This window comes from Euprymna scolopes, chromosome 5, assembly GCF_053919585.1.
Source record: "Euprymna scolopes isolate OS-2025 chromosome 5, ASM5391958v1, whole genome shotgun sequence".
NCBI lineage: Eukaryota > Metazoa > Mollusca > Cephalopoda > Sepiida > Sepiolidae > Euprymna > Euprymna scolopes.
In genome coordinates, this window is record NC_136486.1 from 78,310,848 (window position 1) to 78,325,405 (window position 14,558).

The following is a 14,558-nucleotide window of genomic DNA, read 5'->3' on the forward strand; positions in this document are numbered from 1 at the left end:
AGCATTAAATCCAATCATATATAATAGCCATGATTATAATTAAATCATGTGTCATATCCAGTATCAAACCCAATCATATGTCATATCCAGCATTGAGCCACACCATAACTCATATCCAGCATTAAACTCAATCAAATGTCATATCCAGCATTAAACCCAATCATATGTTATATTCAGGAGTAAACCCAACCTCTAAATTATTAAACTAAACTTTATGATATTCATATGCAGGATTAAATTCAATTGTATGTTATATCATGCATTAAACTAAATCATATTTTATATCCTACAAAAAACCTATTCATATGTCATATCCAGCATTAAATTTAATCATATGTCATATCTAGCATTAAATTTAATCATATGTCATATCTAGCATTAAATTTAATCATATGTCATATCCAGCCTTAAAACCAATCATCCAGCATTTAACCCAATAATATGTTATATTCAGCAATGAACCGAACAATGTCATATTCTGCATAAAACCGAATCTTATGTCATATTAAACCCAATTATGCCATATCATGCATTAAACGAAATCATATGTTATATCCCACATGAAACCAAATAATATGTCATATCCAGCATTAAACTCAATATGTCATATCCAGCATTAATCCTAATCATATGTCATATCCAGCATTAAACAAAATCATATGTCGTATCCAGCATTATTCCCGATCATATCTCATATCCAGCATTAAACCCAATCATATGACATATCTGGCATAAAACCCAATTATATGTAATATCCAGCATTGAACTCAAACATATACATTAATTCTAATCATATGTAATATCAATCATTAAAACCAATGTTTCATATCCAACATAAAACCCAATCATATGTAATATCCAGCATTAACTCAATCGTATGCCATATTCAGCATTAAACCCAATCATATGTTATGACGTATGATTCGGTTATATCCAGCATTAAACCCAATCGTTTGTTATATCCAGGATTAAACTCAATCATATCAATCATTAAACTAAATATTTTATATCAAACATTAAATTAAATGGTATGTCATATCCAGTATTAAAATAAATCATATGTCATATACAGCATTAAACCCAATCATATGTTATATCCAACATTAAACCCAATAATATTTAGTATCCAGTATTAAACCCAATTCTATGTCATATCCAGCATTATACCCAATTATATCATACCCAGCATTAAACTCAATTATATGTCATATTCAGCATTACACCCAATTATATGTTCATATCCAACATAAAACCTGATCGTAAGTAATATCCAGCATTAAAGCAAAAAATGCCATATCGAGCATTAAACCCAATTATGTCATACCCAGAATTTTAACCTAGTCATATGTCATATCAAGCATTAAGCTCAATAATAGTTCATATCCAACATTAAACTAAATCATATATTATATCCCACATTAAACCCAATAGTATGTCATATTCAGCATTAAACCAAATGATATGTTGTATCCAGCATTTAACACAATCATATGTCATGTCCACTAGGAAACCCAATTATGTCATATTTTGCATTAAACTCATACATATGTCACATCCAGCATTAAACTCAATAATATGTCATATCCAGCATAAAACTAAATCATATGTTATCTCCAGCATATGTCATACCCATCATTAAATCCAATAATATGTAATATCTATCATTTAAACCAATCATATGTTATTGAGCCACACCATAACTAATATCCAGCATTAAACTAAATCAGATGTCATAACCAGGATTAAACTCAATCCTATCAATCATTAAACTTTATCATATTTCATATTAAGCATTTAATTCAATTGTATGTTATATCCAGCATTAAACTAAATCATATGTTATATCCTACAAAAAACTAATCATATGTCTTGTCCGGCATTTAACCCAAGTCATATCCAGCATTAAACTAAATCATGTTATATCCCACATTAAACCAAAGCATATGTCATATCCAGCATTAAACATTATATGTCATATCCAGCAGTAAACACAATCAGATTTTGTATCCAGCATTACGCTATAATATATGTCATATCCCGCATTAAACTCCATCCAGCATAAAACTCAATTATATGTCATATCTAGCATTTAATCCAATTATATATCATATCCAGAATTAAATCTAAGATATGTCATATCTAGCATTAAACCTAATCATATATAATATCCAGCATTAAACATAATATGTCATATCAAATATTAGCCTCTATCATATATTTAACCAGCTTTTAACCCAATCATATGTCATATCCAGCATTAAAACCAATCATATGTCATATCCCACATTAAACCAATCATATGTTATATCCAGCATTAAAACAAATCCTATGTCCTATCAAGTATTAAACCCAATTATATGTCATATACTGCATAAAAGCTAATCATGTCATATCCAGCATTAAACCTATTTATATGTTATATCTAGCAAAAAAACCTAATCACATCATTTCCAGATATAAAACTAATAATCTTTCATATCCAGCATTAAACTAAATCATATGTAATATCTCACATTAAACCAATCATCTTTCATATCATACATGAAACCCAACTATATGTAATTTACAGCATTAAACTATAACATGTTATATTCTGCGTTAACCCCAATCATGTCATATCCAGAAATAAACCAAATGATATGCCGTTTAGAGCATCAAAGTAAATCATATATAATATCCAGCATAAAACTGAATTATGTCATATCAAGCATTAACCTCAATCATTTATCATACCCAGCATTTAAACCAAACATAAGTCATATCCGGCATTTGACCTAATTATATGTCATATCCAGCGTAAACACAATCAGATTTCATGCCCAGCATTAAACTCAACCATATCCCACATCCAGCATAAAACCCAATAATGTCATATCCAGAGTTTAACCATAGATATATCATATCCAGCATTAAAGCCATTTATATGTCATATCAAGTATTAGCCTCAATCATAAATTTAATCAGCTTAAAATCAATCATATGTCATATCCGGTGTTAAACCCAATTATATGTCATACCCGGCATTAAACCTTATCATATGTCATATCCAGCATTTTATCAACTTATAATATCCAGCATTAAATCAACTCATATGTAATATCCAACATAAAACCTTACAATGTCATATCAAGCATTAAACCCGATTATATTTCATTTATAGCCAAAAAAAAATAATCATGTTATATCCAGCATTAAACTAAATCATATATCATATCCCACAAACAACCCAATCATATGTCATATCCAGTATTAAACTGAATCAGATGTCATATACAGCACAAAGATATAACATGTGTCATATCCAGCATTAAACCAAATAATATGTCATATCCAGCATTAAACCCAATCATATGTCATATCCAGCATTGAGCAACACCATAATTCATATCCAGCATTAAACTTAATCAGATGTCATATCCAGCATAAAACCCAATCATATGTTATGACGTATGATTCGGTTATATCCAGCATTAAACCCAATAATATGTTATATCCAGCATTAAACCTAATCATATCAATCATTAAACTAAATTTTTCATATCAAGCATTAAATTAAATGGTATGTCATATCCAGCATCAAAGTAAATCATATGTTATATCCCACAAAAAAACAATCATATGTCATATACAGCATTAAACCAATCATATGTAATATCCAACATTGAAGTATATGATGTTATATAGACCATTAAACGCAATAATATGTAATATCCAGTAATGAACCCAATTCTATGTCATATTCAGCATTACATCCAATTATGTCATATCCACCATTAAATCAACTCTATCCAACATAAAACCTAATCATAAGTAATATGCAACATTAAAGCAAAAAATGCCATATCAAGCATTAAACCCAATAATAGTTCATATCCAGCATTAAACTAAATCATATATTATATCCCACATAAAACCCAATCGTATGCCATATCCAGCATTAAACCAAATGATATGTCGTATCCAGCATTTAACACAATCATATGTCATATCCACTAGGAAACCCAATTATGTCATATCTTGCATTAAACTCACACATATGTCATATCCAGCATAAAACTCAATACTATGTCATATCCAGCATAAAAATCAATTATATGTCATATCCAGCATAAAACTCAATCATGTTCTATCCAGCATGACACCCAATATTGTCATATCCAGCATTAAATTCAACCATGTCATATGCAGCATTAAACTAAATCATGTTATATCAAGCATAAAACCTCATCATGTGTCATAACCAGCATTAAACTATAACATCCATCATTAAAGTCAATGATATGGCATATTCTGCTTAAACTCCAATCATATATCATATCCAGCATTGAACTCAAACATATGTAATATCGAACATTAAATCTAATAATATGTAATATCTATCATTTAAACAACTCATATGTCATTTAGCCACACCATAACTAATATCCAGCATTAAACTTAATCAGATGTCATATCCACGATTTAAGCCAATCCTATCAATCATTAAACTTTATCATATTTCATATCAAGCATTTAATTCCATTGTATGAAATATCCAGTATAAAACTAAATCATATGTTATATCCTACAAAAAAACTAATCATATGTTATATCTGGAATTTAACCCAAGGATATGTCATATCCAGCATTAATCCCTATCATGTATCATATCAAGCATTAAACCAAATTGTCCCATATCAAGTATAAACTCAATCACATATGATATCCAGCATTAAAACCAATCATGTTTAATATCCAGCATAAAACCTAATAATATTTCATATCCAGCATTAAACTCAATCATATGCCATATCAAGCATAAAACCCAATCGAATTATATATCTGTAGAATAATCAAAAGAACTGTAGTAGTCAATAACACACAACAACAACAACAATAATAATAATAATAACAGCAACACTTACCAAGGGTTCAGCTTATGCACAAAACTGACACCAGATTGAGCTGGACTGAGGGCGTGTATTTATGTACAAGCATATCCAATCAGGTGATTCAGCCAATCACAATCCAAAGAATAGACTGGCCCATGTGTGCACAATGGAATCTCCCATTGTGCCATAAATAGTTCTCCTCTTTTATGAGAGGTAACTTTAGTCTTTGTCAAGTTATCCACAACTTGAACGCTGACCGAAAGTCCACTACACAATCCAATATGGTGCTACGAACAGGATTCGAGACAGAAGATTGGGAAGACTATTTCCTCAAAGCAGGCATTGCTGCCGATTCCGCCAAGAGCTACGCTGCAACTTTTGTGAAGGAAAAACTGAGGAAAGAAAACCTTCAAGTAATGGATCGAGCCATGCTAAGAGAATTGGGAATCACAACAATGGGAGAAGCTCTGTCTATCCTTCGACAAACCAAGGAGCCCGCTACCCAGACCACCTATGCTAAGGCACCAGCTGCCAGGCCTCCCCAACTTCATCTCGAAATGACCCCTCAACAATTCAGAAAATTTCGGATTGATTGGGAAGTATTCACCAGAATAACGGACATGCCAACTTCTCAGGCCAATATCCAGTTATACAGTTGCGCTGATGAATCCGTCCAAAACGCAATCATAAATACGTACCCTAAGTTCTTCACCACCAACCCAGACAAGCTGCTAGAGATGACAGAAGAATTGGTAACTCAAAAATCAAATCCCATGGTCCATCGGATGACATTTGCATCTATATCACAGCATGAAGATGAACCCATCCAACAATACCTTGTTCGTCTTAGGTCCACGCCCATAGACTGTAATTTCTCATGCCCCAACTGCGATCACGACCTGTCCGACATTTACATCAAGGACCAATTTATCAAAGGAATATCGAATGATACGCTTCAGACCGATCTACTGGCAAAAGCCGGGTTGCTAAGAACTCTCAACCAAAATATTTGTCATGCTGAGGCATTTGAGTCTGCACTACGGGACCAAACCGCAATGACTGATACCTCAGACATAGCTACAGTCCGGATGTCAATATATCGCAGGCAAAAAAAAACAGTGCTGTACGGACTAGCAGAGGCAATATTCGCACTAGCTCTACTGCTACTCACAACGATAACATTGCTGTTAAAAAACCCCGTCAAACCTGCATAGGTTGCGGTAGTTACCAACACGGTACTCCAAGGACAAGTGCCCGCCATTTAACATGTCTGGCATGGAATCAAATGTGCAACACGTGTGGGAAACTTAACCATTTCTCAGCAGTGTGCCGGACAAAGAAATATCGCCCGGCAGTGATAAAAAGTTTTGAAGACCAAGAAGCTCGCATGAATACACTCATGGCCCATATCACATTCGATCAAATGAGGGGCACCATTATGACTACAGAAGGTGATCTGTTAACTGAAATAAATGCATCAGTAATCCCATTCTCACCAAAACCAGATCCCAGACAAGCTGTCAATATCCCTAGGAGTCGTAGTACAACGCTAAAGGTTTTTCCCGACAGTGGTGCCGCCATTTGTCTTGGTGGACCAAAGCATTTAATCAAAATGGGCCTCACAGAGATTAATCTTGTCCAATCAAGAAAGATCATACGAACAGTTGGAGGTCTCACACTCATGTGTCAGGGTTGGCTACCAGTTGAGTTTGTGGTCAGAGGGAAAACAACTAAACAAGCCCTCTACATATGCTTTACGGCTTTATCTCAGCAGAGCAACCTGCATCGATGTGGGAATATTGCACAAACATTTTCCAAACCCTTTAGCAGACGAACATGAAGAGGTAGATACCGAGTCTAAAAAGTGTGTAGATCAATTGCCAAATCGCCCCAAAAACTTCCCTTTTCCCGCAACAGAAGATAACATAGGCAAACTTAAGAGCTGGCTCCTAGAAAAGTTTGCCAAAACGACATTCAACAAAGACGGGATATTTCTAGCCATGTTCGGCCCAGCTGCCCACATTCACCTCAAAGAGGGAGCAATCCCTAAAGCCAGGCATAACCCAATTCCTGTACCCTTCCACTTCAAGGAACCAGTAAGACAAGCCCTTTGGAAGGATGTAGAAAAAGGGATCATAGCTCCAGTACCCGTGGGTATGCCTACTGATTGGTGCAGTACTATGGTAATAACTGCCAAAAAGAATGGTAATCCACGGAGAACAATAGATTACCAACACCTTAACTCTCAATGCAAGCGAGAAACCCACCATACTGGGTCGCCATTCCAGTTGGTACTGCAAGTGCCACCTAGAACAAAGAAAACAGTCCTAGACGCTGTTGATGGATACCACTCGATTCTCTTAGACAAAGAATCTCAACCATTAACCACCTTCATAACTGAGTGGGGAAGATACATGTATCTTAGGATGCCTCAAGGATATGTCGCATCTGGGGATGCTTACACTCGCAGATACGATGAGATAATAAAAGATATCCCACGCAAGGTGAAGATAGTAGACGATATCCTGCTATATGACTCTAGCATTGAGGGAGCCTTTTATCATACCTTCGATTTCCTGCTCCAATGTGCTAAGAATGGAATTGTGCTCAACACCGACAAATTCCAATTCTGTCAGGATGTCGTACAATTTGGAGGCCTCCAGATAACTTCTTCAGGAGTGACCCCTTCTGAGTCCATGATACAAGCGATACAGGATTTTCCAGTCCCAAGGACAATTACTGACGCCAGATCATGGTTTGGGCTTGTCAACCAAGTAGCCTGGGCATATTCACTGGGTCCAGTTATGGTGCCTTTTCGGGACCTCGTCAAACAAAACTCCAAATTTGCTTGGAATCAAAACCTTGAAGACACATTCAAAGATTTCAAGCGAGTTATAATTCACCTAGTCCAGAAGGGGGTAGCAACATTTGACAAAGACAGAGCAACTTGCCTTGCTCCAGATTGGAGCAAAGAAGGAATGGGCTTCCTACTCCTACAAAAACATTGCCAATGTACCATTGAAAAAGCCCCAATCTGCTGTTCCGAAGGTTGGCATCTGATATATGCCGGCAGCAGATTTTGCACGGATGCTGAATGCAGATACGCACCAATAGAGGGTGAGGCAGCAGCAATAGCATGGGCATTGGAGAAATGCCGTATGTTCGTCATGGGTTCTCCAAACATCATAGTGGTCACAGACCATGAACCTCTGAGGGGGATATTTGGCGATCGTGATCTGAGCAAGATCCAAAACCCCCGGCTCTTTAGACTAAAGGAAAAGACCCTGAGATATAAATTTACCACACAGCATTGCCCCGGGAAGTGGCACAGAGGCCCTGATGCAGTCTCCCGCCACCCAGTGGCGATGGTGCAAGCCCTCCTCAATGTATTTCCAACAAAACCCTCTCAAATGTATATACTGGAGTCGAACAACATAAGCAACATAACAGAGTCAACAGCCTTAATAGCAACATTTGCAGACAACAGTAATATAGCCATGCTATCACCAGACCTAATTCGTTCAGCAGGTCGTGGCGATCAACAATATAACAAATTAATAGACACAATACAGCAAGGCTTCCCAAAAACACGTAATCTCACTGCGCCCAAAGTCCGTGAGTATTGGGAGGTGAGGCACCGCCTTAGCACTGACAATGGTCTAGTATTGTTGGATCGAAGGATCGTCATCCCCAAAACACAACGAAAAAAGGTCCTACACTGCCTGCATTCTGCACACCAAGGAGTAGTCGGCATGAAAGCACGGGCCAACGAATCTGTGTACTGGCCAGAGATGGATGCATCAATCCGCAGTATTAGGGCGAATTGCATGGTATGCTCAACCATCGCACCTAGTCAACCAAGGAAGCCTATCATTCTAGCATGATCCCCAGAGTGGCCATTCCAGCAAATCGTCATGGATATTTTTTATATTGAAGATCACACATAATTTGCCTGCGCAGATAGGCTAACTGGTTGGCTAATTTTATACCGCCTAGAATCAGGTCACACTACTACAACCAAATTGATGTCCATATGCCGACAACTGTTCCAAACATATGGTGCCCCAGAAGAACTCAGCACCGATGGCGGCCCACCTTTCACTTCCAGCACGTTCCAAGAATTTCTGAAAACATGGTGTGTTAGGCACAGATTATCTTCTGTTGCGTATCCCCAATCCAATGGCAGGGCAGAGCTCACAGTAAAAACTGCAAAGAGGATTGTGAAAGGAAACACAGGCCCCCAGGGTTCCTTGGACAATGACAGTGTTGCCCGGGCCATCTTGCAGTATCGGAATACCCCAATCCAAAGCATTGGCCTATCACCGGCTCAATTATTACTTCACCGTCGACTACATGACTCCATCCCTTCACAGCCAATCCTCTACAAGCCTCATCCTGAATGGGTGTCAGCGGCACAACACCGCGAGGAAATGCTCCACCACCGCAATGCAAAAATAGTAGAAAGATACAATAAATATAGCACAACCTTCCACCGTTACAAGCTGGTGACACCAAAATCCAGTCAATCGCAGATGGAACACAACGGGCAAAATCATCAGTTCCCTACCAGATCGACAATACCGAATCAGAGTAAACGGATCCGGAAGGATCACAGTTAGGAACCGCCGTTTCCTCAGAAAATGCGAACTCAAGCCTGCACCAACCCCAATACCAAGTGCAGCACTAGGACCAACAATTCCCTCAAGCGATACTACATTCTTGCATCTCCCACTGTCTCCCTGTAATAGCACATACACAGCAACCAAACCCCAACAACAAACCACACATATATCCCCACGCTTTCGATCAAGGATTCCCCGAGCTCTTTCTAGGTTACTACCACACAACAAACTAGGCCTAAAAGAGAGATACACCTCTCATACAATCCAGCCTACTCGTGGGGGGGGGAGAAGAGGGGAGATGTAGAATAATCAAAAGAACTATAATAGTCAATAACACACAACAACAATAATAATAATAATAATAATAATAATAATAATAATAACAGCAACACTTACCAAGGGTCCAACTTATGCACAAGACAGACACCAGATTGAGCTGGACTGAGGGCTTGTATTTATGTACAAGTATATCCAATCAGGTGATTCAGCCAATCATAATCCAAAGAATAGACTGGCCCATGTGTGCACAATGGAATCTCCCATTGTGCCATAAATAGTTCTCCTCTTTCATGAGAGGTAACTTTAGTCTTTGCCAAGTTATCCACAACTTGAACGCTGACCGAAAGTCCACTACACAATCCAATAATATCCAGCATAAACCCTATCATATGCCATATCCAGCGTTAAACCCAATAATATGTAATATCAAGCATTAAATCCAACGATAAGTCATATTCGGCATTAAGTCCAATTATATGCCATATCAAGCATAAAACCCAATCATGTACATAACAATTGCCTCTTCCTAGATGGTTTTGCAACAAAAAATACTAAACCAAATCCGATACTCCCTGTCATGCAAAACTCTCTATGACTCTTAAATGAAAACTGAAATTATCTCCCCCTCAATAGCAGAAACACTGACACAACTTCTATTTGCACCTACTGAAAACTTGCCCAAATATCTATCTACTTAATTATACATACGAAATACACCATAACTTAAAATGTACCTCCAGTTCACCCTGAGTGTACTGCACCTACACCTTAACCTTCGTAAACCTAAATATACTGTGATTGGGCAAAATTTCTTAGCTCAAGTCCTAATACCTACTCAAACTATAACTGCACCTACACCTTAACCTTCGTAAACCTAAATATACAGTGACTGGGCTAAATTTCTTAGCTCAATTCCTAATACCTACTCAAACCATAACGTTATCCTGAATCTAAACTAAAATAAAGTTTAAAAAAAAAATGGAAAAACCTCAGGTAAGAGTCCTAATCTGCACTAACGCTTTTCTAACAAGCCTCCCCACAAAACCGCTTCCACTGCATGCCCCTAAATCGCTTTGAGGAGTGTAACTATTCATTAGATATATAACCTCTGCAAACTAACCCTGTAACATTAACTAACCACGCGGGGTCGAAGAAATACCTGGAGTAGGACCCAGACGTGGAGCAAACCCTCTCAGGGCTGATGGACCCAGTAGATCTTCGCAGATCACCCGTCTAGGAGAAGGAAAACTCTGAAACTAAACCAAAGGGGAGGGAGGCCTCTCCAGTCTTGGACGACAACCTTCCTAGAGCTGGTGACTCAAACAAATTACCAGTCTGCAAACCTAAATTGCTTAAGGAGTAGATAGGCTCTGTCTATCGCCGGTTTCCATACTCCTTCTTTGCCTATTAGTCAGGCACAGAGACACTATCACAAGTGAATCGACAAAACACTTAGTGGTAGATCTTGTTTCTTGTCTAGGGCATTGAATGCCGTTCCTCCCACTCCCGACACATCCCACTCCTCATAACTGGGCACTTGGGAGTGCTTGAGTACCACACATGCCTGTGCAATTAGATTGGGGTGATCTTTTTCTGATGGGCTGAGGGTACCGGATTGACTTCCTGGCTGCTGTTTCCAACGTATAGTACAAGAGCCCTAACTCTTTGGTAGCGCTTAGAGCGGCTGCTTGATCAACAGTTGTATAATATCGGGATGTTTGTAGTGCCATGTCGCGCATGGAAAGGGACCCTGCACTCATTCCCGGTGGGTTTTCCCGAGGCCACAGTCCTAGTTGAAGAAAGGTCAGCAAATGGTCTACTTGTGTTGCATGTCTGATACCCTGCATAATCTCTTGTTCAGCTCCCCCTCACCTAACTGAAACTCTTTAAAAACATGACAGTACAATAAAAAAATAAGCTTAAACCAGGCCTAGGGACAAACAAATCCAACTCGCCTCCTCCCTTGAGGCTTGCATTCACTAACATCCGTGGGCTTAGAACTAATCTAGCTGATGTTGAAGCATTTCTCCTAACAAATACCCCGGATATCTTAGCACTAAGCGAGACTAACCTACACTTCTCCATCCCCTCTAACTACTTCAACATGCCTGGCTATCTCCCACTCTGCCGTAAGGACTCTGACAGACATATGCACGGACTTGAAGTCTACATTCATAACACCTTCCCCCTGACTAGAGAAACAAACCTAGAAACGGACGATCAAGCCTTTATGTGCTTTAGACTAAACATACAACATAACATTAACTACTTTTATTTTCTCTACTTCTCTCCCTCGACCCAGGAGTGCACCAAAGTATCTGACAGCATAGACACAGCACTCTCCCTTGACACTAGCGCACAAGTACATGTATTTGGTGACTTTAATGTCCACCACAAAAACTGGCTTGGATTCTCTACTCACACAGATGCAGCGGGCAACACAACACATAGCTTCTCTATATCTCACTCCCTATCACAAATGGTTACGTTTCCAACCCACTTCCCTGACCAGCAAGAACAATAAGCATCACTTCTAGATCTGTTTCTGACTACAGTTCCCGAGGATTGTACAACAAATGCTGACAGCCACCTTGGGAACGCTGACCATGCAGTGATAATGGTAGAAATCGCCCTAAACTCTAGACCCAAAACTGAAGAGCCAGTGCTCAAAACAACGAGATATTATAAAAAGGCTGACTGGGAAGCCATCAGAGATCTTATCAGAGATGCCCCATGGGGAAATATTTTTTTCTGTTCCTGCTGAACAGTGCGCAATTGAGACCACTAAATGGTTCAAAACAGCAATGGAAGCACATGTTCCCATGCGGAAATTTTATAGCAAGCCCCACTCTCCCCAATGGTTTACTTCGACTTGCGCAACTGCCATTGCTCAAAGGTAGCATGCATACCGCAGATTTAACCGACATAAGTCCAGTTCAAACAAACAGAAGTATATAGAAGCTAGAAGTAACATTAAGAAAGAAATAGCGACAGCTAAGAGAGAATTTACTGAAACCACTAAAAAATGCATCGAAGCACAAAAATTAGGAAATCGTGACTTCTGGAAAATCTACAACAGTGTAGTAAATAATGGGCAATCAACAATTCCCCCGCTAACCAACAATCACGAGGTTGTTTGCTCAGCAACCGACAAGGCTAATATGCTTGCCAGCCGGTTTGCCTCGAACTCCACACTGGACCCTACCAACCACCCCCTGCCTGACTTTCCTTTGCGGACAGACGCCACGCTAGACGATCTAAAAATCACCCCTGCTCAGGTACACGCTATCATAAAAAACCTTGACACTTCAAAAGCATGTGGACCTGATCTCATCCCAGCTGTGCTATTAAAAAAGTGGTCAGCCGAAATAGCTCCAGTTCTCTCCAAACTCTACAACAAATGCCTTAATGAATCATGCTTTCCGGGCTGTTGGAAAACTGCTTCTGTGGTACCAATATTCAAGAATTCTGGCGAAAGAACTGACCCATCAAATCATCGCCCCATTAGCCTCCTCCCACTTTTCGACAAAATATTTGAGACCATAATTAACCATGCTCTAGTCCGGCACCTTACAGATGCTAAACTTCTGACTGACAAACAATATGGATTTAGACATGCCCGTTCCACAGCTGACATCCTCACTGTAATCTCTGAACGTATATACCATTCACTGGACAAAGCGGGGGAGGGCATAAGTTGGGACAATTATATTGAAAACATTGCCAGGGCCGCTGCGAAAAAGGTAGGCTCTCCCTACTATGCTAGAAAACTACTGACACCTGAAAGTATCCTGTACCTCTATAAGGCCACCATTCGCCCATGTATGGAGTATTGATGTCACATTTGGGCTGGTGCATCTGCTACTAGTCTCTCGCTCCTAGACAAGGTTAAAAAAAGAGTCGCCAATCTGATAGGCCCTGAACTGGCATCTAAGCTTCAGCCTCTGTCCCATCGACGAAACGTTGCATCCTTCTGCCTGTTCTACAAGTATTTTAATGGTGAATGCTCTGACGAACTGCAGACACTTGTGCCCCCACGACGTAGACACCCTCGACAAACCCGACAGGCAGCTAAATCCCACCCCCACACAGTAGAGATCCCTAGATGTAAAAGATCTTTCTACTCCAGTAGTTTCTTCCCCAGAACCGCTAGACTCTGGAATTGCATTCCAAATTCCTGCTTCCCTAACTGTACTGACATGCAGAAGTTCAAGTGCAACGTGAACAGACATCTTGCTGCCCAAATCCCAACATAGTGCCCCAGTAGTTGCTGCCCCTGATAGTAGCCCCATACACCAAAGTGGCAATGCGCCTTGTTTGGGATGTGAAAATGTAATAAAAAAAAATTTTTTTTTAAAGTGTCATATCCAACTTTATATTAAATCATGTGTTATATCCCACATTAAACTCAATCATATGTCATTTCATGCATTAAAATCAATCATATATCATATCCACTATTAAAACCAAATATATGTCATATCCAGCATTAAACTAAATCATGTTATATCCCACATTAAAACAAGTCATATGTAATATCCAGTATTAAACCTTATGATATGTCATATCCAGAATTAAAATAAATCATATCATATCCAGCATTAAACATAATCATATGTCATATCAAGCATTAGCCTCAATCATATATTTAACCAGCTTTAAACCCAATCACATGTCATATCCCACATTAAACCCAATCATATGTCATATCCCACATTAAACCCAATCATATGTCATATCCAGTATTAAACCTTATTATGTCATATCCAGCATTAAACCCAATCAC

At 38.8% G+C, this 14,558-nt stretch overlaps 1 protein-coding gene across 2 annotated transcripts in view; it reads left to right on the plus strand.

Moving 5' to 3' along the window:
• The window catches only part of LOC145276868 (sorting and assembly machinery component 50 homolog), a 394,045-nt gene that overhangs the window by 194,374 nt on the left and 185,113 nt on the right, over window positions 1–14,558 (plus strand). The window lies entirely within an intron of this gene.